The sequence below is a fragment of the Somniosus microcephalus genome, chromosome 1, assembly GCF_052327205.1.
Source record: "Somniosus microcephalus isolate GS21.2 chromosome 1, FLI_Smic_1.0, whole genome shotgun sequence".
In the NCBI taxonomy this organism is placed as follows: domain Eukaryota; kingdom Metazoa; phylum Chordata; class Chondrichthyes; order Squaliformes; family Somniosidae; genus Somniosus; species Somniosus microcephalus.
This window is the reverse complement of record NC_140987.1, coordinates 151299061-151323739: the sequence shown is the minus strand read 5'-3', so window position 1 is coordinate 151323739 and position 24679 is coordinate 151299061. Positions and strand designations below refer to the sequence as shown.

The window sequence follows — 24679 nt, the reverse complement described above, 5'->3', positions numbered from 1 at the left end:
GAGCAGAGACTTAGCAGGCTACACTTCACCAAGGAGATGGTCACAGAACTTTGCCACCTCCTGCAACCAGACCTGCAGCCTCAGAGCAATGTGACCATGGCTCTCAGTGGCAGTCAAGGTCACCGTGGCCCTCAATTTCTTCACCAGTAATTCCTTCCAGTCTGCAGCAGGAGACAGTTAACATCTCACAGTTTGCCGTCCATTGCTGCATCCGGGAGGTCACTGAGATGCTCTACACCAGAAGAGTCTACGTTGGCTTCTCTCTCAGCAGAGAGAAGCAGAACGAGCATGGATGTGGCTTTGCCAAGATAGCAGGCTTCCACATGGTGCAGGGTGCCATCGACTGCACACACGTAGCTTTACAGGCTCCCCAAAACAATCCTGCGAACTTCCATAACCACAAAGGCTACCATTCACTTAATGTGCAGTTGGTGTGTGACCACGCACAGCAAATCATCAATATCAATGCCTGCTATCCTGGCAGCAGCCATGATGCCTTCATCCTGTGCCAGTCTGGTGTACCAGCAATCTTCCAGCCACCACAGCAAACTTGAGGGTGGCTGCTCAGAGACAGGGGCTATTGGCTCTGCACCTGGCTCATGATTCTCCTTCGCAACCCCAACACTCCTGCCCAGCACTCATATAATGAGAGTCATGTTTCCACCAGGAATATCATCGGGCTACTGAAGCAACGGTTGCACTGCCTTGACTACTCGGGAGGAGCCCTCCATTACTCAGCGATGAGGGTGTCTCATTACGTGGTGGTCTGCTGCATGCTTCACAACTTGGGCATCATGAGGTGCAGCCCTTGCCACCAGGGATTGCACCACCACCTCAGGAGGAGGACGAGGAGGAAGAAGACAAGGAGGGAAGAGGATGAGGAGGACAACGAGGAGCAAGAGGAAGAGGATGGAGGGAGGAGGCAGGCAGCCAAACATCCTTCTGGACTAGCTGTCCGTGAACGGCTCATCAGACTCCGATTCGCATGAATGAAACCCCAGATCCCGTTGCTCACCACATTCCCATCATACCATCCCTGTCTCACGGAATATTACAACATCCTCCTGGGCACAAAGATGAAATGAGCGACATCACAAAAGACTCCAAACAAAATTAATAAATTTATCAATAATGAAATCACACATTAACTAATCACCTTTGTGCAATTCCTTCGTGTCTGTTTTTTGTGTCGCTTTTCCTAACCTAGTGCTCCCATGAAATGCTCCCTCAGTGGCTGCAGCATGGCTGGTGGAAGGCTGCAGAATTTCAGTACGGGAGACTTCAGATGGCCTTGCAGGATGACCTTGATCAGCTTTGGCCCTAGAAGGCCAGGCTGCAGACTGCACCACCTCGACATGGGTGATAGCAGTCTGGGCTGGCTGGCTGACGGGCAGCGGCAAGGGCAATGTTGGAGTGGCAGTGGTGGGAGTAGGAATACTGTCATCCTGAGAGAGGACAGTGGGGTCCTGCTCCACTGACCCACTACCAATCCCCCGGGGCAGTGCCTCAGCATTCCTAGCCATCTGTTGGAGCACAGATTGCTGGCCTGCTGCAACACCCTGCAAGCCCCAGTCGACGGTGTAATGATCAGTAACCTGTCATTCTGGAATGGTACACTAGGTGGTGCTGTATGCATATAAGAGTGGGCTACCCATGATGCACCAGGCTACCCACAAGGCAGCAGTCAAGATGGATGCCTCTACAGATACTGTACCTAGTCCACATGTGCTCAATAAAGTGTCTAGCAAAAGCTAACAGTTCTTAATAAAAATGACTAGTTATTAATGAACATAACATGGTACCAGGATTGGTAAGATCTGCTGAATATTGTGCAACACGACATGGAGAATTTGAAGCCACCAGATCGTTTGAAACTCACAGGAAATATCGACTACAATTGGCAGACTTTTAAACAACAATTCGAACTCTACATTGCTGTCATCGGGTACGGTACAAAGCCAGACACAAGGAAAATAGCGTTGCTGCTCACGGTTGCAGGCCCACAGGTGATAGAGGTATTTAATACATTTGTATTTAATCCAGAGGCGAACAGAGAAAAATTAGACGATGTGCTAAAGAAGTTTGATACACATTGTTCTCCCAAAAAGAATGAAACCTATGAGAGGTACATCTTCTGTTCTCGGACACAGCAGCAACATGAGACGTTTGATAGCTTTATGACTGATCTGAAACTGAAAGCACAGACATGTAATTTCTCTGAGCTGAAAGCATCCATGATTCATGACCAGATTGTGTTTGGTATTCATGATAAAAAAGTCAGGGAACGTCTGTTGAGAGAAACCGAACTAATATTGGAAATTGCTGTGAAAATATGCCAAGCCAGCGAGCTAGCTCGAAAGCACGCGAAGACTTTCAGTGAAATCAATAATGATGCGATTGTAATGAGTGATAATGCTGCTGTCGGTGCTGTGTCCTACAAGGGGAAGAAACGTGGGCAGAACAGAAATGAAAAGCAATCGGAGGATGACATTTTTAATTGTAAACGCTGTGGTTACAAACACCAGTTAAGACAATGCCCAGCGTTTGGAAAAATGTGCACAAAGTGTAATGGAAAGAATCACTTTGCCAAACAATGCTTTTCAAAAGTAAAAACAAAGAAAGGGCAACGAGTTAATGTGATTGAGGACACTGATTTAAGTGAGACATGTTTTGCAGGAATGGTGTCATGTGACAATATCAAAAAGGATACAGAAAATGTGCAGCCCTCAGGAATTAACAATGCTGAACATAAAGTTAATGCAGTAAAAGAGGACAAATGGATGATCCCACTGCAGGTAAATGAAGCATTAGTTACATTGAAACTAGACACTGGGGCAAAAGCAAACTTAATCAGTATGAGTGACATTAACAATATGAAAGAAAAGCCCAAAATACAGAAAAAGTCAGTACTACTGAAGGACTATAATGGACAGAAAATAGATAGCTTAGGTGTATGCAGACTTAAAGTGACAGTCAAAGACAAAGTGCATCATCTCATGTTTTCTGTTGTGGCTGAAGGACTTGATTCACTACTGGGTGACAAAGCTTGTGAGGACTTAGAACTGGTCAAGAGAGTCTACCGTATAAACTGTGCCATAAGCAGACCAGATGACTTGGTGGATTCTGTAGTGAATAATTTCCAGGATGTGTTCAAAGGATTTGGAGTTCTACCATTCACTTACAAGATCCAGCTAAAGGAGGATGCTCAGCTAGTGGTACATGCTCCACGAAGAGTTTCAGCACCCCTGCGTGACTGGCTCAAGAATGAACTGGACAGAATGACCACACTAGGCGTCATCAGGAAAGTCGAAGAGCCAACAGACTGGGTTAACTCTATGGTATGTGTAAAGAAAAAGAACAATGATCTAAGAATATGCATGGATCCAAAGGACTTAAATGCAAACATAAAATGTGAACACTACCAGATTCCCAAGCGAGAAGAAATCACCAGTGAAATGTCAGGTGCCAGATACTTTACAAAGCTCGATGCCTCACAAGGATTTTGGCAACTAAAACTGGATGAAGAGAGCACCAAATACTGTACCTTCAACACACCATTTGGCAGGTATTGTTTCCTCAGAATGCCTTTCGGGATAGTATCTGCATCTGAAATCTTTCATAGAGCGATGGAACACATAATTGAAGGTCTGGAAGGAGTTCAGGTCTATGTTGATGACATCATCATCTGGGGCTCCACACTGAAAGAACACAATGAGAGACTGACTAAAGTGCAACAGAGCATATGCCGGAATGGACTGAAGCTCAACAAAGCCAAGTGTCAGTTTGGCGTCCAGGAAGTCACTTTCCTAGGAGATAATCTATCTGATAAAGGAATAGAGTCAGATATGGAAAAAGTAAACGCCATACTCAAAATGCTCTGACCCACTGACAAAAAAGGAGTGCTACGCATCATGGGGATGATGAACTTCATTGGAAAGTTCATTCCTAACTTGTCAGCCAAGACAGCCTGTCTGCGAGACCTGCTACGTAAAACAAATGAGTTCGCATGGACAGAAAGACATGAACAAGAGTGGATAAACCTCAAAACAGTGCTGACAACCACACCTGTACTCACCTTCTTTGACCCAACAAAAAGAATCAAAGTGTCAACGGATGCATCAAAAGATGGCCTAGGTGCGGTCTTGCTACAAGCAGAGGGTGAAGATTGGAAGCCTTTTGCCTATGCCTCCAGGTCTATGACTGATACTGAGTGTCGATACACCCAGATTGAAAAGGAATGTCTAGGCTTGGTAGTTGGACTAGAAAAGTTTCATGGCTACATATATGGACTTCCCACCTTCACAGTTGAGGCAGACCACAGCCCACTGGTTGCCATCATAAAAAAGAACCTGAATGAGATGTCTCCAAGGATTCAACGACTCATGATGAAGCTGCAAAGATATGACTTTGAACTGATCTACACACCAGGCAAATACATAGTGTTAGCAGATGCACTATCCTGAGCACCCAAAATGAGTCATGTGAGCTCTACTGAAGAAGACGTGGATGTTCATGTGAGTATGGTCACTGCTGCACTGCCAGTGTCAGACACAAAATCAAAGCAAATAGCAGAAGAAACAGTAAAAGATACAGTATTACAAACAGTAATAGAGAACATTCATCATGGTTGGCCAAAAGGTTCCTGTCCAAAATATTTTCACATAAGGCCAGAATTGAGTGTCGCAAGTGCACTATTACTAAAACAGAACAGAATAGTCATTCCACAGGCTCTACGTCAAGACATGCTCAAAAGGATTCATGAGGGACACCTCGGAATTGAAAAATGCAAAAGGAGAGCAAGAGACACTATTTATTGGCCTGGCATAAATAAGGACATTGAGAACATGATAGGCAAATGTGAGACATGTCAGAAACACCAAAACAAACAAGCAAAGGAACCAATGATAGTAGCTGACATACCAACAGCACCATGGCAAAAGGTTGGTATGGACCTTTTTCATTTAAATGGTAAAGACTATCTAATAGTGATTGACTACTATTCTAACTATCCTGAGATGGCGCTGCTCTCAAGCACCACAGCAAGCAGTGTCATAATGCATGTGAAATCCATCTTCGCCAGACATGGAATTCCCAGGATTGTCGTTAGCGACAATGGTCCGTGCTTCAACTGTAAGGAGTGGCAACAGTTTGCAGCACATTATGACTTTCAACACATCACATCCAGTCCTTTGTATGCTCAGTCGAATGGTAAGGCAGAGAAAGGTGTTCAAGTTCTCAAGCAGCTACTGAAGAAAGCGACAGAAAGCAAGTCTGATCCTTATCTCGCCCTGCTGAGCTACCGAGCCTCACCTTTAGACTCTGGTTCTTCACCTGCTGAACTCCTAATGGGTCGCAAGTTGCGTACCACGCTACCCTGCTGTGCAAAAGAAAAGCAGAGTAAGGAACTGAGACAGAGACTTCAACTGTTAAAGCTGAAACAGAAATCATACTATGACAAGTCATCCAAAACTCTGAAACCATTGACAAGGGATGATGTTGTCAGGATTGAAGATCCAGATGCATGGAACAGGAAAGCTACAGTTCTTGAGGAAGTAGGACCAAGGTCATACACTGTTAGAACTGAGGAAGGACAGATTCTCAGGAGGAACCGCCGTTCCCTCCTAAAAACACAAGAGACTATCGAAGAGCAAATCGATGATAATGCCGCAACTGAATCTTGTCACTCACCACCAGAACAATCTAACACAAATACACATACAGGCTCTCATGAAAACACATCAGACTTACCTGTGCTGAGAAGATCCACACGTGAAGTAAAAAAGCCTGATAGACTTAATCTTTGAGTACAAAGAAAACTACATTGAAAATGTATTGACTGTTGAAGATGTTTATGTTGTTATGATTGATTGATACTGATTTTGTTTAACCTCAAAGAAAGGGGGATGTAATGATCAGTAACCTGTCATTCTGGAATGGTACACTAGGTGGTGCTGTATGTATATAAGAGTGGGCTACCCATGATGCACCAGGCTACCCACAAGGCAGCAGTCAAGATGGATGCCTCTACAGATACTGTACCTAGTCCACATGTGCTCAATAAAGTGTCTAGCAAAAGCTAGCTGTTCTTAATAAAAACAACTAGTTATTAATGAACATAACAGACGGTGGTAAACCCAGCCATGATGGCAGCAGTCAGAGCTTGGGCGGCATCACGCAGAGACTGCATTAGAGCAGTCTGAGTTTTGATGACACCAAGCAGAGACTGCAAGAAAGCAGTCTGAGCTTCCGCTGCAGCAGACGTTGGGCCGCTTCCACCTGTGCTGCAATGGAAGCTGCGACATTGCCCATCATGCGCACCAGCACATCTGGGTCGACACGGTCTCTCTGGGAGTGCACCATCATTTCCAGGCTGGAAATCCTGGGCTCCATGCTGCGCAGAGCCCTGAGCAATGTTGGAGGCGGACTGCTCCACGCTCCATGACATTACCGAGAGGCTCTCTGGCAGGCTTGCCATTGCACCTATCAATTCTGTGTGCATGCCCAACACCCTTCTTCTCAAGGCTGCCCATCGAGGTCCTCATCTGAGTCCTGTGCAGCAGAACTCGTGCTCTGGGGAGCTGGTCCCCAAGCTATCCTTTCCCCCTGACCATGCTGCAGCGCATTCGTCCCCGGTGCCTCACCCTGTACAGATCCTGCTACTGTGCTAGCCTCTAAAGTTCACGCAGTGCCAGTTTCTGAGCTGATGTCTGCGGGTGAGAAATGCAGTAAAGCGATGTCTTTTTCCTCCTCTTCTTCTCCCCCTTCGCTCCCTGCGGTGACCTCGGAGACAGGGTGCTCGGGTGCTTGTTGATTATCTGAAAATAGAAAGGCACAAGAGTCAGGTTATGGTGGAGGGAGGGGCGAGGGAAGCCAGAAATGCATGCATACAGCATGAGTAGCTTGAAAGTGAGAAAAGACTGTGGGCTGAGAGGGAAGTGGGATGTGAGAAGAAGGATTAGGAATGAACATACCGTTGTTGTCCGCAAGGGGGTCAACCTTGCCGGTTGCCACAGCGTCAATGATCTGGAGTACCCACTCCTCCAGCTGGCTTAGTTCTTGCGTGTCCGCCTGGCCCCCACTTGTCTGTTGCTGCTCGCGGCGATTATGTGCCACCTTGGCCTGCGTGAGTTAGTGCAATGTGTTTGGGTGATGTGCCTGCCATAGTTGAATAGCTGTCAGTATGTGCAAGATGTGAGATGTGGGTGTGAGTGTTGCAGCAGTGGTAAGGTTGTGAGCTGAAGTGAACCTCTGATTGTGAGGTGTGAGGTGTGAGTGGTGATAGGTAGAGATTGTTGGTAGGCGAGTGCTGGGGGTGTGCTGCATTGAGCAGTGTGTGAGGCTTGTGGTGCAGGTGGTGGGATGTAGCATTTGCTGAAGCCTTCACTCACCTTGACTTGCTGTGCGGTCATTAAACTTCTTTCTGCACTAGGTGGGGTTCCTGGGCACCACAGTGCTGCCCGTGACATGGTCCACAATCTCCTGCCACATGGTTCAGGATGTGTAGGTTGAGGGCTTCCTGCCAGTTTGCGGGTATAGAATAGCCCGCCTCCTCTCCACTGTGAATACCAATGCCTCTAGAGCTTCATCTGAAAACCTCCAGGCTCTCTCCCTTGCACGACGATCTCTACAGAAGTGTTGCTTCTCCTCGCCGCCGTCGTCGTCACTGCTGCTGCCCCAACAACCCTGACAATGAGGTGCTGCAGCATTAATGCACCTCCCTTTTAAGTAGTGTAAAAAGCCTGTGGCAATCATTACTGTGAATTAGGCAAGCCACCTGTTGAGCGTTAAGCCAATGAGCATCAGTTTCAGCACTGAAATAATGGGGAGAAATTCGTGTTCGCCAGCAAAGTTGCCAGTGTCACCAGCAAATGGAGTTAATGGCTGCTGAAAATAGCCACAACGCTAATGGGGCAAATTTACTTTGACATTTGTGCTCTGTGTTCTACAGCATTGAGGTGCTGCAAACACTGACAAGCACTGCACAGAGGTGCACGGCTGCACCCAGGCTATCCCATGACTACCTCCATATGCTTATGGAGGGAGTCATAGCACGCAGGGAGGTTTTCTTCCCTTCCAATGGGCAGAAGAGACCTCCCCAGGAGATCAACGCAGCCTGGTTGCACATTGCACAGGAGGGCACAAGCAGGGATGTCGTCAGGAGAACCAGGCTGCAGTGGCGCAAACCTTTCAATGATCTCAGTAGATCACGAAACATTACTGCAAAGCCACACACAACCTCATCCTGCTGTGCCACTCATTACATCCCCATCACTCTGCCTTCCCTACCCTACTCCAGCACATCTTTACACCAACTTACCTTGCACTTCCACCCATCCCTCTCTATCTACATTATCACTTCCCCAGCTCACTAACCGCCCCTCACACTCACCCTCATCTTAATCCAATCATACCAACTAACAACACACAAGGGTTGGCACTTTCTGTTAATGTGCTATCAGACATTGAAATCTTTATTTTCAACACTTTGTTTTCTTGGACAGATTTGTATGCACCTTTGGAAGTGGCTTAGTGAGTTGCAGTGAATGGTGAGACATAGGGTACCCGCCACAAAGCTGATGAGTGTGAAAGGAATGGCTTGGGCATTGTAGGGATGCTTTATGGTGTTGGTGTGGGGTGGTGCCAACCTGGTGCATATGTGGCAGCCAGGGTGTACAGCATCAAGTGAAGTAAATCTGGCCATGGTGAGGCCATCCCTGTCCTCCCGGGCAGCAATGTGGTCAGCTGCTGATGCCCTGTGTCCTGTGCAGCATTAGGTTGGTGTGCCTGGTGATGGGGCAGCAATCAGGAGTGGGGGGGGCGGGGAAGAGAGGCCGCGATCAGGAGTGGGTGGAGGGGGGGAGAGGCTGTGATCAGGAGTGGGGAGAGGGGGGAGAGAGGCCGCGATCAGGAGTGAGGGGGGGGAGAGACTGTGATCAGGAGTGGGGAAGGGAGGCCGCGATCAGGAGTGGGGCGGGGGAGAGAGGCCGCGATCAGGAGTGCGGGAGGGGGAAAGAGGGGCCGCAATCAGGAGGGGGGGAGAGAGGCCGCGATCAGGAGGGGGGGAAGAGAGGCTGTGACCAGGGGGGTGGGGGGGGGGAGAGTGGCTGCGACCGGTGGGGTGAGAGAGTGGTGGCGATCAGGAGTGGGGCAGGGGGGGAAGAGCGGCCACGATGGGGGGGGGGGGAAGAGAGGCCACGATGGGGGGGGGAAGAGTGGCCGCGATGGGGAGGGGGGAAGAGAGGCCGCGATCAGGGGAGGGGCTGGGAAGAGAGGCCGCGATCAGGGGAGGGGCTGGGAAGAGAGGCCGCGGTCAGGGGGGGGGGGGGAGAGAGGCCGCGATCGGGGGGGGGGAAGAGAGGCCACTATCGGGGGGGGGGGGGAGAGAGGCCGCGATCGGGGGGGAGGGGAGAGAGGCCGCAATCAGCTGGGGGGGGAGAGAGGCCGCGATCGGGGGGGGGCGTGGAGAGAGGCCACGATCGGGGGGGGTGGAGAGAGGCCGCGATCAGGAGGGGGGGGAGAGAGGCCACGATCAGGAGTCGGGGGGGGAGAGATGCCACGATCAGGAGTCGGGGGGGGGGGAGAGAGGCCACGATCAGGAGCGGGGGGGGGGAAGAGGCCGCGATCAGGAGGGGGGGAGAGAGGCCACGATCAGGAGTGGGGGGGGAGAGAGGCCGCGATCAGGAAGGGGGGAGGGAGGCCGCGATCAGGAGTGGGGGGGGAGAGAGGCCGCGATCAGGAAGGGGGGAGAGAGGCCGCGATCAGGAAGGAGGGAGGGAGGCTGCAATCAGGGGGAGGGGAGAGAGGCCGCAATCAGAAGGGGGCGGAGAGAGGCCGCGATCAGGACGGGGGCAGGAGAGAGGCCGCGATCAGGAGGGGGGGGGAGAGAGGCCGCGATCAGGAGGGGGGGGAGAGAGGCCGCGATCAGGAGGGGGTGGAAGAGAGGCCACGATCAGGAGTGGGGGGGAGAGAGGCCGCGATCAGGAAGGGGGTAGAGAGGCCGCGATCAAGAGAGTGGGGGGTGAGTGGCCACGATCGGGTGGGGGGAGAAAGGATCAGGGGTGGGGGGGTGGGAAGAGAGCCCGATCAGGTGGGTGGGGGGGAAAGAGGCCGCGATCGGCGGGGGGAAGAGAGGTCGCGATCGCGGAGGGGGGGGGGGAAGAGAGGCCGCGATCAGGAGGGGTGGGGGGAAGAGAAGTCACGATCGGGGGGATGTGGGGGGAGAGGTCGCGATCGGGGGGTGGGGAAGAGAGGCCGCGATCAGGAGGGGTGGGGGGGAAGAGAGGTCGCGATCGCGTGGCGGGGGGGAAAGAGAGGCCATGATCAGGAGGGGTGGGGGGAAGAGAGGTCATGATCGGGGGGGTGTGGGGGGCGGGGAAGAGAGGTCAATCGGGGGTGGAGGGGTGGGAAGAGAGTCCGATCAGGTGGGTGTGGGGGGAGAGGTCACGATCAGGAGGGGCGGGGATGGAAGAGAGGTCATGATCGGGTGGGTGTGGGGGGAGAGGTCACGATCGGGTGGGTGTGGGGGGAGAGGTTGCGATCGGGGGGCGGGGATGGAAGAGAGGTCACAATCGGGTGGGTGTGGGGAGAGAGGCCGCGATCGGGGGGTGCGGGGAAGTGAGGCCACGATCAGGAGGGGCGGGGATGGAAGAGAGGCCGATCGGGGGCGGGGGGAGAAAGGCCGCGATCACTGGGGGGTTGGGGGGAAAGAGAGGCTGCTGAGTGTTTTCCAGTATTTTCTGTTTTTGTTAAGAATTTCCATCATCTGCAGTATTTTGCTTTTGTATTGAATCCTTACACTTGCTCCGACCAGAATCATCCTCCTGTGCTCATCCCTTCAAGCTGACCCTTCGCATATGCCCATTGAGCTAAAATAACAACAGAAAATGCTGGAAAAACTCAGCAGGCCAAGCAACATCCGTGGAGAGAAATTAGAGTCGACGTTTGGGGTGAACCCTTTTTCAAAACTGGAAAGGAAATGAAATAGATCGAAGGCAGGGCTGCGATAGAACAAAAGAAGTAAAGAGACATTCAATGGCCCAGAAATTCGGGTCTCCACGGGTGAGTACGCACAGGGTACTCACCCGTAGGCCGAATGGAAGTGCCGGTTTTCTCCTGAACGAAGGGGTTCAGAGGTCGAACGCGCGCGCAGGAGAGGCTGCGCGTGCGCATCGAACTTACACTTTTTTTGCAGGTTTTCCTGGGATCGTAAGCCTGCAGTATTTAGAAATGTAAAAAGCAGGCGTAAGGCCTGCTTTTTACAAGGTAAGTGGTGAATTAATTAAAATTAAAACATTTTTTCCACAGGTTTATTATTTTTAAATACTTTAAAGCAAGGTAAGTTTATTTTTAGCCCTGTTAGAATACAAAATTATTTTTTTCAAAAATTTAAATTATTGTTTAAAATAGTTATTTAATGTAATTTATAGTTTATTTTTAAAAATGTGATTTAAAAAAAAAATTATTTGAAGGTTTACTGCTATTTTGGGGCCGTAGTATTCATAAGTTTTGACAGGTCTTCCTGTCAATCTTATGAATGGGCTTTTCCCTCCTCCGATTGGCTGCCCATGGCTCACGTGATCCCAGGGGACGCATCGCACTAACTACGCCCCTGGGACACGCAATCACAGCGCGCCGGCAGCTGGGCCAGGCCCCGGAGCAGAATTCCACAGGGGCCCTACAGCTCAACTGCCGGCACGCAAGCTAAGTGCAGGTCGGGGGCTTGCACCCGCGGGAAGCCCCCGACCCGAATTTCTAGGCCAATAAGAGGTATTCAAAACCAGATGAGATGGTAATAGGACAAGTGGGGACAAAAGATGGCTCAGATTAGGTGTGAAGTGTACTGGCAGAAAGAGAGACAGCTGCCATGTGGGAGAGAGAAAAAAAAGGAAAGGGGTGGCGGAGGGAAAACCCAAAACAAAGGGGTGGAAAAAAAATAAGTAAAAATGTAATAGGGGCCGAGGTTATGATCTGAAATTGTTGAACTCGATATTGAGTCTGGAAGGCTATAAAGTGCCTAATCGGAAGATGAGGTGCTGTTCCTCGAGTTTACGTTGAGCTTCCGTGGAACAATGCAAGAGGCCAAGGACAGTTAGGTCCGAGTGGGAATGGAGCGGTGAATTAAAATGACAAGCGACCGGAAGCTCGGGGTCACCCTTACAGACTGAACGGAGGTGTTCCGCAAAGCGGTCACCCAATCTGCGTTTGGTCTCCCCAATGTAGAGGAGACCGCATCGTGAGCAGCGAATACAGTATATTAGATTGCAAGAGGTACAAGTAAATCGCTGTTTCACCTGGAAGAGGTGTTTGGGGCCCTGGACAGTGGGAAGGGGGGAGGTACAGAGGCAGGTGTTACATCTCATGCGCTTGCACGGGAAGGTGCCAGGCAAAGGGGAAGGGCTGTTGGGGGTGATAGAGGAGTGGACTAGGGTGTCTCGGAGGGAGCGGTCCCTACGGAATGCTGAAAGGGGAGGGGAAGATGCATTTGGTGGTGGGATCACTTTAGAGGTAGCGGAAATGGCGGAGGATGATCCGTTGAATGTGGAGGCTGGTGGGGTGAAAGGTGAGGACAAGGGGAACCCTATCGTGGTTCCGGGAGGGAGGGGCAGGGGTGAGGGCAGAAGTGCGGGAGATAGAACGGACACAGTCGAGGGCCGTGTCAACCACGGTAGAGGGGAATCCTCGGTTGAGGAAAAAGGAAGACATGTCTGAAGCACTGGTGTGGAAGGTGGCATCGTCGGAGCAGATACGGCGGAGACGGAGAAACTGGGAGAATGGAATAGAGTCCTTACAGGAGGCGGGGTGGGAGGAAGTGTAGTCCAGGTAGCTGTGGGAGTCAGTGGGCTTGTCGTGAATATTGGTCGATAACCTATCCCCAGAGATGGAGGCGGAGAAGTCGAGGAAGGGAAGGGAAGAGTCCGAGATGGACCATGTGAAGGTGAGGGAAGGGTGGAAATTGGAGGCAAAGTGAATGAAATTGTCTAGTTCGGGGCGAGAGCAGGAAACGGCACCGATACAGTCATCAATGTATTGGAAAAAGAGGTGAGGGAGGGGACCTGAGTAGGACTGGAACAAAGAGTGTTCCACATATCCCACGAAAAGGCAGGCATAGCTAGGACCCATACGGGTACCCATAGCAACACCTTCGATTTGGAGGAAATGAGTGGAGTTAAAGGAGAAGTTGTTCAATGTGAGAACAAGTTCAGCCAGGCGGAGGAGGATTGTGGTGGATGGGGACTGGTCGGGCCTCTGTTCAAGGAAGAAGCGGAGCGCCCTCAGGCCATCCTGGTGGGGGATGGAGGTGTAGAGGGATTGTACGTCCATGGTGAAAGGAAGAGGTTGGGGCCAGGAAACTGGAAACTGTTAAAAGTGGCGGAGGGCGTTCGAAGAGTCGCGGATGTAGGTGGGAAGAGACTGGACAAGGGGAGAAAAGATAGAGTTGAGATAGGAAGAGATAAGTTCCGTGGGGCAAGAACAGGCTGAAACGATGGGTCTACCAGGGCAGTCCTGTTTGTGGATCTTGGGAAGGAGGTAGAAGCGGGCTGTGCGGGGTTGGGGAACTATGAGGTTGGTGGCCGCGGGGGGAAGATCTCCAGAGGAGATGAGGTCAGTGACAGTCTTGGAAATGGTAGTTTGTTGTTCGGTAGTGGGGCCATGGTCAAGGTGGAGGTAGGAGGAGGTGTCGGAGAGTTGGCATTCAGCTTCCGCTAGGTAGAGGTCAGTTCGCCAAACAACAACAGTGCCACCCTTGTCAGCGGGTTTAATGACAATGTCATTGAGCTACGTCTATTTGTTCTTCACCCACTCACCCTTCCAACAGTTATCCTCAACATTGTTCCTCAACTTAACATTTCCAAAACCACACTGATTTTTTCCCTCTGTGTGTTTTGTAGAGAAAGCAGCTGCTGAGTAATTCCTGCCTCTATTTCTAGAGCCCATTCCTGGCTCTAACTAGGAACTGCCTTTTGAAGTGGCAGGACAGGGTTCCCCAAATGGGAACAAATGGTACAGGAGTAAGGCAGAGAGTGAAAAACAAATGGTGGGGAACAGGCAGGGAGCTGCAGGAGCCAAGCAAGCTTGATAGGACCTGAACACAGCCGACGGGAAGGATCTGAAGAAGGATGTTCTTGCCATGGAAGGAGTGCAGCGAAGATTCACCAGGTTGATACCTGGGATGGCAGGAATGACGTATGAGGAGAGATTGTGTCGATTGGGCTTATACTCACTGGAGTTTAGAAGATTGAAAGGGGATCTCATCGAAACCTATAAAATTCTGTCAGGCCTGGACAGACTAGATGCAGGAAGGATGTTGCCAATGGTCGGGGAGTACAGAACCAGGGGTCATAGTCTAAGGATAAGGGGTAAGCCATTTAGGACTGAGATGAGGAGGAATTTCTTCACCCAGAGAGTGGTGAACCTGTGGAATTCTCTGCCACAGAGGGCGGTGGAGGCCAGTTCATTAAATATATTCAAGAAGGAGTTGGATATATTTCTTAAGGCTAAAGGGATCAAGGGATATGGGGAGAAGGCAGGGACAGGGTACCGAATTTGGATGATCAGCCATGATCTTATTGAATGGCGGAGCAGGCTCAAGGGGCCGAATGGCCTTCTCCTGCTCCTATCTTCTATGTTTCTATGTTTCTATGACAGCGGGTGGGAAGAATGGAGTTAGAGAACCAGGACATTTCAAGTAGCTATTAATTGACAAAAGAAAGGGGCATTATTGATTAAAACTGAGGCCATTAAAATGTCTGTTGCTATGAGGCCATTTTAAGTTTTTAGAAAAAGCATAGCAGTGGTAGAGGAGCGAGGAGGTGTGACTGGGAGGTGGAATAGTGCCACTTAGTGTAGGTAGGCCTGCAATAATGCAGATGTTGACATCGAGTTGTCCCATTGTAAACATTGACATAAAGCGTGACTCAAAAATCATGACAAAGGAAATAAAAGGGAGTTTTAACTCCCAAAAATGGGTCGGTTTAGGTCGGGCGGGATGTTAAAAATCCCAAACCCAACCCGCCTCAAACCCGCCCACCCGGTTTCAACAGAGGCGGGATGGGGGCAGGCAACCAACCCACTCCCAGGAGGCGGGTCGCTCATTTAAATATTTTAATGAGGCTGCGTGCCGAAGATTTTACTCCCACTTTAAATGGAGGTAAACCCAGCAGCTGAAAGGAAGGCGAGGACTGCTGGATCCAGCAGGTATGTGCCTTTCCAGCGCTGCTTGTGGACCAGCAGGAGCACTTCCACCCGGCCCAACCAGCTAACCTGCTTCCACAATTGGCCGTTCCCTCCCCCCTGCGATCCAATGTCCGCCCGAGCCACGATCTCGCACCGACCCGGCCTTTCCGATCTCCCACTACACCCCCCTCCCGGTCTTTCCGATCCCTCCCTCCCTCCTCTGTGGCCTCTGATCCCCCAGACCATTCCGACCTCCCCTCTGACCCTTCCGGTCTCCACCCCCACACCCTTCCGATTTCCCCACCCGCTGGACAGCGGCCTCCGACCTCCGGCCTCCCCCCGCCCCGGCTTTTACGATCCCTCCCTCCCTTTTCTCCGCTCCCCAGCTGCGGCCTGGTGCAAATTCAGCAGGGCCCGAGGCAAACCCGTTCTTCCTGGTTTCCCGAACACAAAATATTGGAGCCAAAGTTAATGTGGACAGTAAAGGCATGCAAGGCTTTTAAGGGGCGATTTTCAGTCGTGCGTTCATCTGCTAATGATCCTCCAAAGGGGTCTTGAGCTGAAATGCCAGTTTAGCCCGCGTTTAGCTCAAAACACCATCTTGGTACAGAAGTTTAACCCTGCGCTGGGAACAGCTGCCTGGGGGCTCGTTAAGGGGCTGATTGCCTGCTAGTGCTCATTAAAGAGGCTGTGCAGCATTTTGGTGGCCAGCGCTTGTCCCAATGCCCTCTCCTAACAGCGACCAGCTGTTTGGGGGCAAACACGGCATTGATGTCGATTTCATGCACTACTTAAAAGTATATTCACCATTTCATGTTCACTTGCTGCTGGAGGTGTGAAAAGGACCTCTGAAACACATCAGGAGACTTTCTAGGACACTTTGCCAAGACTTCAACACTCGAGCGACATTTATTCTGTAAATTCTCTGAGGACTTCACCTAAAAAGAGAGTGAGTGCTGTGCTACTCGACCTTTTTGGACACCTTATTAGGAGTCACCAGGAGAAAGTGAGTCCTTGGTCATGGGCATCTTACTAGGGGTCCCCTTAGTCTGGACAAAGAATGGGAGGAGGACATGAGGCCAGGTGGAGCAGCACCAGCTGCTGCAGGAGAGAGAGACAAAGCCTTTCCACCATCTACAAGGCACAAGTAAGGAGTGTGATGGAATACTCTCCACTTGCCTGGATGAGTGCCGCTCCAACAACACTCAAGAAGCTTGACACCATCCAGGACAAAGCAGCCCGCTTGTTTGCCACCCCATCCACCACCTTAAACATTCACTCCCTCCACCACCGGCGCACCGTGGCTGCAGTGTGTACCATCTACAAGATGCACTGCAGCAACTCGCCAAGGTTCTTCGGCAGCACCTCCCAAACCCGCGACCTCTTCCACCTAGAAGGACAAGGGCAGCAAGTGCATGGGAACTCCACCATCTCCAAGTTCCCCTCCAAGTCACGCACCATCCTGACTTAGAAGTATATCGCCGATCCTTCATCGTCGCTGGGTCAAAATCCTGGCACTCCCTCCCTAACAGCACTGTGGGAGTGCCTTCACCACACGGTTCAAGAAGGCGGCTCATCACCAACTTCTCAAGGGCAATTAGGGATGTGCAATTAATGTTGGCCTTGCCAGCGACGCCCACATCCCATAAACGAATTTAAAAAAACGAATATAATCCAGGCTGATACTTCAGTGCAATATTGACGGCGTGCTGCATTGTCGGAAGTGCAGTTGTCCTGATGAGACATTAAATTGGAGCCCCATTCAATATTTCCTCTTTTTTTGGGTGCGCAGCCCATTTAAGCGGCTGCACGGCCCATTCATGGATGCCTGAAACTCTACATTGAAAAAGCCGGCTCCGGGCTGCTTATAGAGAACGTTGGCTCTATCTATCTGTACAGATGGACGTAAAAGATCCCACGGCACTTTTTCAAAGAAGAGCATGGCATTTCCGAAGTGTATTGGCCAACATTCATCTGTCAATAAACACCACCAAAACTGATCATTCATCTGATCAGTGTTTCTTGAACCTTGCTGTGCACAAATTGGCTGCAGTTATTGCATATAAAACAACAATGAATACACTTCAAAAATTATTTATTATCTGTGAAGCATTTTGGGATGTCCTCTTCTATCTCACTTAGCCCTCTAGCTAAATGGTCTATAAGACCAATTAATTTTAGGAAAATAGATTTATTTGAGATATAAATTCCTTAATCATACATGCTAACCTACAAAATATTGAAAAGCTGATGAACTGCTTAAAAAATCTGACAACTCAAAAAAAAACAACATACAACAACTGAAAAACAGCTCTGAATAAAGTCCTATTACTAGGCCATCTGCGACTGTTGCCTAGGCCCTAAGCTCTGCAATTCCCTGCCTAATCCTCTCCGCCTCTCTATCTCTCTTTCCTCCTTTAAGACGCTCCTTAAAACCTACCTCTTTGACCAAGCTTTTGGTCATCTGCCCTAATTTCTCCTTATGTGGCTTGGTGTCAAATGTTTTGTCTTATAATACTCCTGTGAAGCACCTTGGGATGTTTTACTACGTTAAAGGCGCTATATAAATACAAGTTGTTGTTGACTGAGTAAATTTAATTCCTTTTTATTGCTTTGGATTTCAGGATTTTATTAGTGTTTCTCCATGTGAATTCTCCATGTGGATTTGGATGAATAATGATTTAGAGTTGAATGCCAGAGAAGTGAAAGTAGCTGCCCTCAACATCAGCATTCAAACTAGCATGGTGCCAAGGAGCCTAGCAAAACTGAGGTCAATGAGGTTCAAAGGGAAAACCCTCCAGTGGCTGGAATCATATCTGACATGCAGTAAGATCGTTATGGTTTCAGAGGGCAATAATAGCAGCTCCAAAACAATGCTGCATGGGATTCCTCAGGGTAGTGTCCTTGGCCCAAACATCTTTCGTTGCTTCATCAATGACCTTCCCTTCTCCATAAGGCCAGGGGTGGAGCTGTTCACTGTTAATTCCAGTGTTCAGCTCCATTCACAAACATTCCAATTATGAAGTATCCCGTGCCAGCATGCAGAACAAATTAGATAACCTCTCCCGAGCTTCTTGTCGCCTGTCACTTTAATTCTCCGCTCCACTCCCACTCTGACCTCTCCATCCTCGGCCTCTTACACTGTTCCAATGAAGCTCAACATAAGCTTGAGGAACAGCACCTCATCTTTCGATTAGGCACTTTACAGCCTTTTGGACTCAACATTGAGTTCAACAATGTCAGACCATAACCTTTGCTCCTATCTTTTTTTTTCCATTTATTATCTCTCTCTCACATGGCAGCTGTCGATCATTCAACCATTGCCATTTACACTTCATCTAGAGCCATCTTTTGTTTCTTAACTTGTCCCATTACCATCTCCTCTTGCCTTGCACCATCATCCCTTTTGTCTCTTAATCTGTCCTGCCTTCCATCCTATCACAGACCTTCCCTTTTGTTCTTTCCTCCCCTCCCGCCTTTCCCAGCCCCTACACTTGCTTAAAAATCTGCTCCATCTCCAGCTTTTTCCAATTCTGACGAAGGTTCATCGACCTGAAACTATGGCCCATAAATTCCGTTCCCTACGGGTGTGTACGCGCTGTGTACTCACCCGTAGGGCCAACAGAAGTGCCAGTTTTAGGCATGCACTGTGCACGTGCTGGAAACTGGAACTTCCGTTCTTTGAAGAAAGGGCTTCACAGGTCAAACGCCTGCGCCGGATAGGCAGCGCGTATGGCTGAAACTTCCGTTTTTTTCCACAGTTGCTTCAGTCCAGGTAAGTCTGAAACAGCTGCGCCTGGAAAAGCAGGCGCAAGGCCAGCAGCTCCTAGGCGCAAGGCCTGCTTTTACCAGGCTAAGAGATGAAGAAAGTTTTTTTTTAAAAATCCACTGATTTATCATTTTAAAATACTTTAAAGAAAGGTAAGTTTATTTTTAGCCCCGTTAAAAACTTTAATTATTTTTTCAAAAATTTAAATTTTTTCAAATAGTTGATTTATGTAATTTATAGTCATTTTAAAAATGTGAGTTAAAAAAAAAAATTATTTGATGTTTTACTTATGTTTTGGGGTGATCTCTATTCATAGATTTGACAGGTCTTCCTATCAAATCTATGAATGGAGATTCCCTGCTCTGATTGGCTCCCCATGGCCCACGTGATCCCAGGGATGCTGCGAACTACCTGCGCCCCTGGGATACACGTGCCTTGCACACCGGCAGTTTGAAGAGGCACAGCAACAGAACTCTGCACCTCCCGGGAGCTCTCCGGTCCAGGCAGAGATTTTTCCAAATCGCAGCCCTCTGCGAATGGAATTTCTGGGCCATTAGCTCTGTTTCTCTCTCCACAGATGCTGCCTGACCTGCTGAGTATTTCCAGCATTTTCTGTTTTTATTTCAGATTTCCAGCATCCGCAGTAGTTTGCTTTTGTATTAGATAACGTCCAGGTTTGGGCTGACAAGTAGCATGTAAAAATTGTGCAGCAACAGGAAGCCCAAAACCTCACTAGTTGGCTGCTACTAGGCTCAGTATTCACCCCTTCACCACTAGTACACTGCGCTGATAGTATATACAATCTACAGACTGCTCTGAAGCTGTATTTTGATAATAGATGACATTAGTAGTTAGTGTTTTTGCACCATATTATTCTACAACTCAGTGAATGTTCCTTTTCATGAATGACCCAGTGCTTTTTTAATGATCACAATCCATGGAAGCGATACAGTGCAATTCCTTTGCCATTACAGATTTATGCTACATTCAAATGGGCCATTTCAGGCATCTTAAAGGTGGTTTTGGCATTTGAACCGACACATAGACTTCCTGACATGAAGCAAATATGACAGGAAGTAAATGTCAAAATTGAAACTGGAACATGGGGGCACTTTTCGTCTCTCTAGCATCTTGTTTATGCCTAAAAACAGTGCTGTGACCAAAGTCACGGGAACAGAACCACCTGCTCTGATTTTCGAGTGGACCTCAATTTAGGGGACCAAAGCTCTCACTGGAAACGGATGAGGACCTAATGAATATTTAGAAATCAGGGGCAAATGGCATTGTCAAGACCCCAAACACCATTTTCATCTGTCCGGGTTGCTACCAGCAGTTCTTCAACCCACCCACAAGCCATGAGCAGAACAAGTCTGGAGGCAGCCATTTCCAACAGTATTTAAAGGCATCCTCAGCTGCTGTCAGGTAAATCGCTAGTAAGTTTTGGGAGACATTATGCTTACACTACAAGATGATTTTTTTAAAATTTGTTCCTGGGATGTGGGCATTGCTGGCAAGTCCAGCATTTATTGCCCAACCCTAATTGCCCTTGAGAAGATGGTGGTGAGCTGCCTTCTTGGCCCGCTGCAGTCTGTGTGGTGAAAGTGCTTGTAGTGTCTGTAGAATGTTTCGAACTCTTAAAGGTCTTCTGGCAACACATTTTTTCCTCATGTGGGTTCTGGCAATTCCACTCAGCAAGAGGAAGAGGAGCAGGAGGAGGAAGGAGCAAACAAAGATGCAGCTGCAGAAAGAGCAAATCGATAGAGGTGTGCTCGCAAGAATCCTTGCCCTCCCAACATAGGCACAGGACAACATACCTGCACTTCTCTGAGGTGCAGTTCATAAAGAGTCTTCTATAGGGAGGCAGTCATACAGTTGCGTCTCCTCATGCAACAAGACCTGCAACCAGCTACCACAGCTGGCACAACATTGTGTGTTGCAGTCACAGTCTCTGTAGCCCTGAACTTCCTTGCCTGCCACTTCTTCCAGGTTGCCATAGGGGAAATCAGTAACATCAGTCAGTCTCCAGTTCATACTTGCATTAAGCAGATGACTGATGCCATGTTTTCTAAAGCAAACACTTTTATTACTTTCTCAGGAACATCTGGAAGCAACAGGATAGGGCTCCGTGGTTTGTACAAATTGCAGGCTCTCCCCAAGACCAGGATCTCATTGATCGCACCCATGTTGCCCTGTGTGCTCCTTCATGCAACCCTAATTGACTTTAAGAATTGCAAGGTGATTACCTGCAGCACATCATGTAGGTCTGTGCCTGCTTTTCTGGCAACTGCTATGATGCTTTTATACTGAAGCAATCCTTCATCCTCCCACATTTTATTGCTGCACATCAAGTGAAAGACTATCCCCTGTACACTTGGCTTATGACTCCTCTCAGGAACCCACACTCAGCAACCGAACTGTCAGGTTCATGCCTCAACTAGAGTCCTCATCGAGCAGACCATTGGACCCTTCAAGCAATGATTCCAATGCCTGGACAGCTCTGGTGGTGTCCTGCAATACAGCTCACAAAAAGTGGCCCATATGATAGTGGTTTGCTGTATGCTGCATAGCTTTACTCTGCAAAGGGGACAACACATGGAATTACCATTGTACGAGGACCTTTAACATGATGAGGAAGATGACACAGAAAATGCTGAGGAAGCGGGAGGGCTCCAACACCTGCCTGCAACCAGAGCTCTTCAGCAAGTTAAAGGCTGGCTGCTTGGAGACGAGGGTTATCCCCTGCACGCTAGGCTTATGTCCCCTTTTAGTTAGCTGCAGAATTCAGCTACAGTCAAATCCATGGGTCAACTAGAGCCCTCATCAAGCAGACCATTGGAAACACCAAAGAACAATTCAGATGTTTAGACAAGTAAGGGAGTTCCCTGCAATACAGCCCACAGAGAGTGTCCCATATGCTAGTGGTTTGCTGTATGTTACATAATTTTCTCTGCATTGGGGACAACACATGGAGCCACCATTGAAGGAGGGTCCTCAGCATGATGAAGGAGAGGACACTGATGACATAGAAGATGGCAATGAAGCAGGAGGGGCTGCAGCTAGAGTTGTTCTGCAGCAGTTCATTGAAAAGAACTTCAGCTGAACAATCCGCTACCCCATCGCATTATCAGTCATGTCCAGAATCTGTCCCAGTCCTTCCAATCTCAAATAAACTACATCTGCCTAAAGACTAATATTGATATTAATGTCAACTAATATTGCAGGGTCAATGCCTACTACATGAACACTCTCTGCATACAAAGATTTCAGAAGTTTATAATTTTACAGCCTTATACAATGCCTAACTGTTTTCAAATCTCTACATGGCCCTCCCTATCTCTGTAACCTCCACCAGCCTGACAACGCTCCAAGATATCTGGGCTCCTCCAATTCTGGCCTCTTGCGCATCACCAATTTAAATTATTTTAATTAATTATTAATTAACTATTAGCGGCTGTGCCTTCAGTTGCCTAGGCCCTAAGCTGTGGAATTCTCTCCCTAAAGCTTTCCCTCTTTCTACCTCTCCTTCCTCCTTTAAGACACTCCTTAAAACCGACCTCTTTGACCAAGCTTTTGGTCATCTGCCCTAATATCTCCTTATGTGGCTCGGTGTCAAATTTTGTTTGATAATGCTCCTGTGAAGCATCTTGGGATGTTTTAATATGTTAAAGACACTATACAAATGTAAGCTGTTGTTGTAATATTCACCTTAGTGAGCCCCTAGTGCCTGCCTCAAGTGCTCTCTTACCTACTCTAGTGCTCTTACATGGTTCTCCCCCAGTGGCTACAGCATGGGAGGTGGAAGTCTATGGCTCAGTCAATGGCTCTTGAGATGCTCATGGTTGGTGACCTTTAGGGGCTCAGGCCTGAAAGGGTCCAGCTGCAAACTGTGAAAGGTCATTAGAATTGCTTACTGTCGGCACAAAATGTGGAGAGTTGGCAACTATGCTCAATACCTAAATCCCATTTAACTCCTTTTGAATTGGAATTCTGGAGTCCATGTGGAAGTGGTGGACCCAAGCCCATGGTCTCTATCTTGGCATAATTATTATTGCTTTCATAGAATGGTTACAGCACAAAAGGAGGCCATTTGGCGACTCTATGCAAGAGCACTTTAGCTAGTCCCACTCCCTTGCCCTTTCCCTGTAGCCCTGCAAATTTGTTTTCCTTCAGGTACTTGCCCAACTCCCTTTTGAAAGCCACGATTGAATCTGCCTCCGCCACCCTTTCAGGCAGTGCATTCCCGATCCTAACCACTCACTGCATAAAAAAGTTTTTCCTTATGTCACCTTTGGTTCTTCTGCCAAGCAACTTAAATCTGTGTCCTCTGGTTCTCAATCCTTCCGCCAATGGGAACAGTTTCTCTCTATCTACTCTGTCCAGACCCTCATGATTTTAAATACCTCTATCAAATCTCCTCTCAACCTTCTCTGCTCTAAGGAGAACAACACCAGCTTCTCCAGTCTATCCACGTAACTGAAACCCCTCATCCCTGGAACCATTCTTGTAATTCTTTTCTGCACCCTCTCTAAGGCCTTCACATCCTTCCCATAGTGTGGTGCCTAGAATTGGACACAATACTCCAGTTGAGGCTGAACCAGTGTTTTATACAGGTTCATCATAACTCCCTTGCTTTTGTACTCTATGGGCTGGATTTTGTCAATGGGGACATGATGGAGGCGGGACTCCCACTTTTTGGGTTGTAGTCCCGCCTCCATCGACTTGTGGCCAACCCACGCTATTTTCCCTTGATTGACCTTGTTAAGCCCGCTCAGCAGGCCAATTAAGGGACACCTGGTTACTGGTGACGTCAGCGATTGACATTTCATCTGTCAAGAGCTTTTGACAGAATAAAAATCAGCGTTTGACAGCTCTGTGAAGCTGTCAAACACTGACAATCTGTCTTCTAACTTGAGTCCTTCTACTCAGTCTCAGTTAGAGATCTCTCCAGACCAGAAAGCAGAATGCTGCAGATTTTGACATTTCAGCGGCCATTCTGCTTTCTATGCCGGTGAACTGAGGGTCTCCCGAGAACTGAAGGGAGGAAGCCTACAGGAGAAAGTAAAGGTAAGTAAAACTTATTAAAACACTTTACACTTACCTCACACACTTACCTCTGCACACATGCACCCATCACTCACCTGCACAACGGACGTCTCGACCCCTCCAACCCCTTCAGACCAATGGTCCACCTCGCTAACTTGGCGTGGTTCAGAGCCATCGGGAAGCCCACACTTCAGGGCTAAAAATAGGGATTAGGCAAAAAACTGCCTGTTAACTACCTGTTAACAGGCAGTTAATTGGCACTAATCCCCTTCCCGCCTCGGGGCGGTGGCTCCCAGCACAGGTCGGGTCCCCGCCTCCTGGGACTTTGGCATGGAGGTGGGTTGTGGGTGGGATGGGTTCGTGCCCCCCAATTCTGCAATTTTTCCACCACTCCCGCCTCCAAACCCGCCTCCACGGGGCTTGGAAATTCGAGCTCTATGTCTCTATTTATGAAGCCCAGGATCCCATATACTTTTTTAACTGCTTTCCCAACCTGCCCTTCCACTTTCAACGATTTGTGCACATATAACCCCAGGTCTCTCTGTTCATGCACCCCCTTTGGAATTTATATTGCATCTCCTTGGTCTTCCTACTAAAATGTATGACTTCACACTTTTCTGCATTAAATTTCATCTGCCATGTGTCCACCCATTCCACCAGCCTGTCTATGTCCTCTTGAAGATAAGCAACTAA

At 48.8% G+C, this 24679-nt stretch overlaps 1 protein-coding gene across 1 annotated transcript in view; it reads left to right on the top strand.

The window, feature by feature from the left end:
- Positions 1–24679, top strand: part of LOC147124413 (uncharacterized) — a 69387-nt gene that overhangs the window by 42101 nt on the left and 2607 nt on the right. The gene's annotated exons all lie outside the window — the stretch shown is intronic.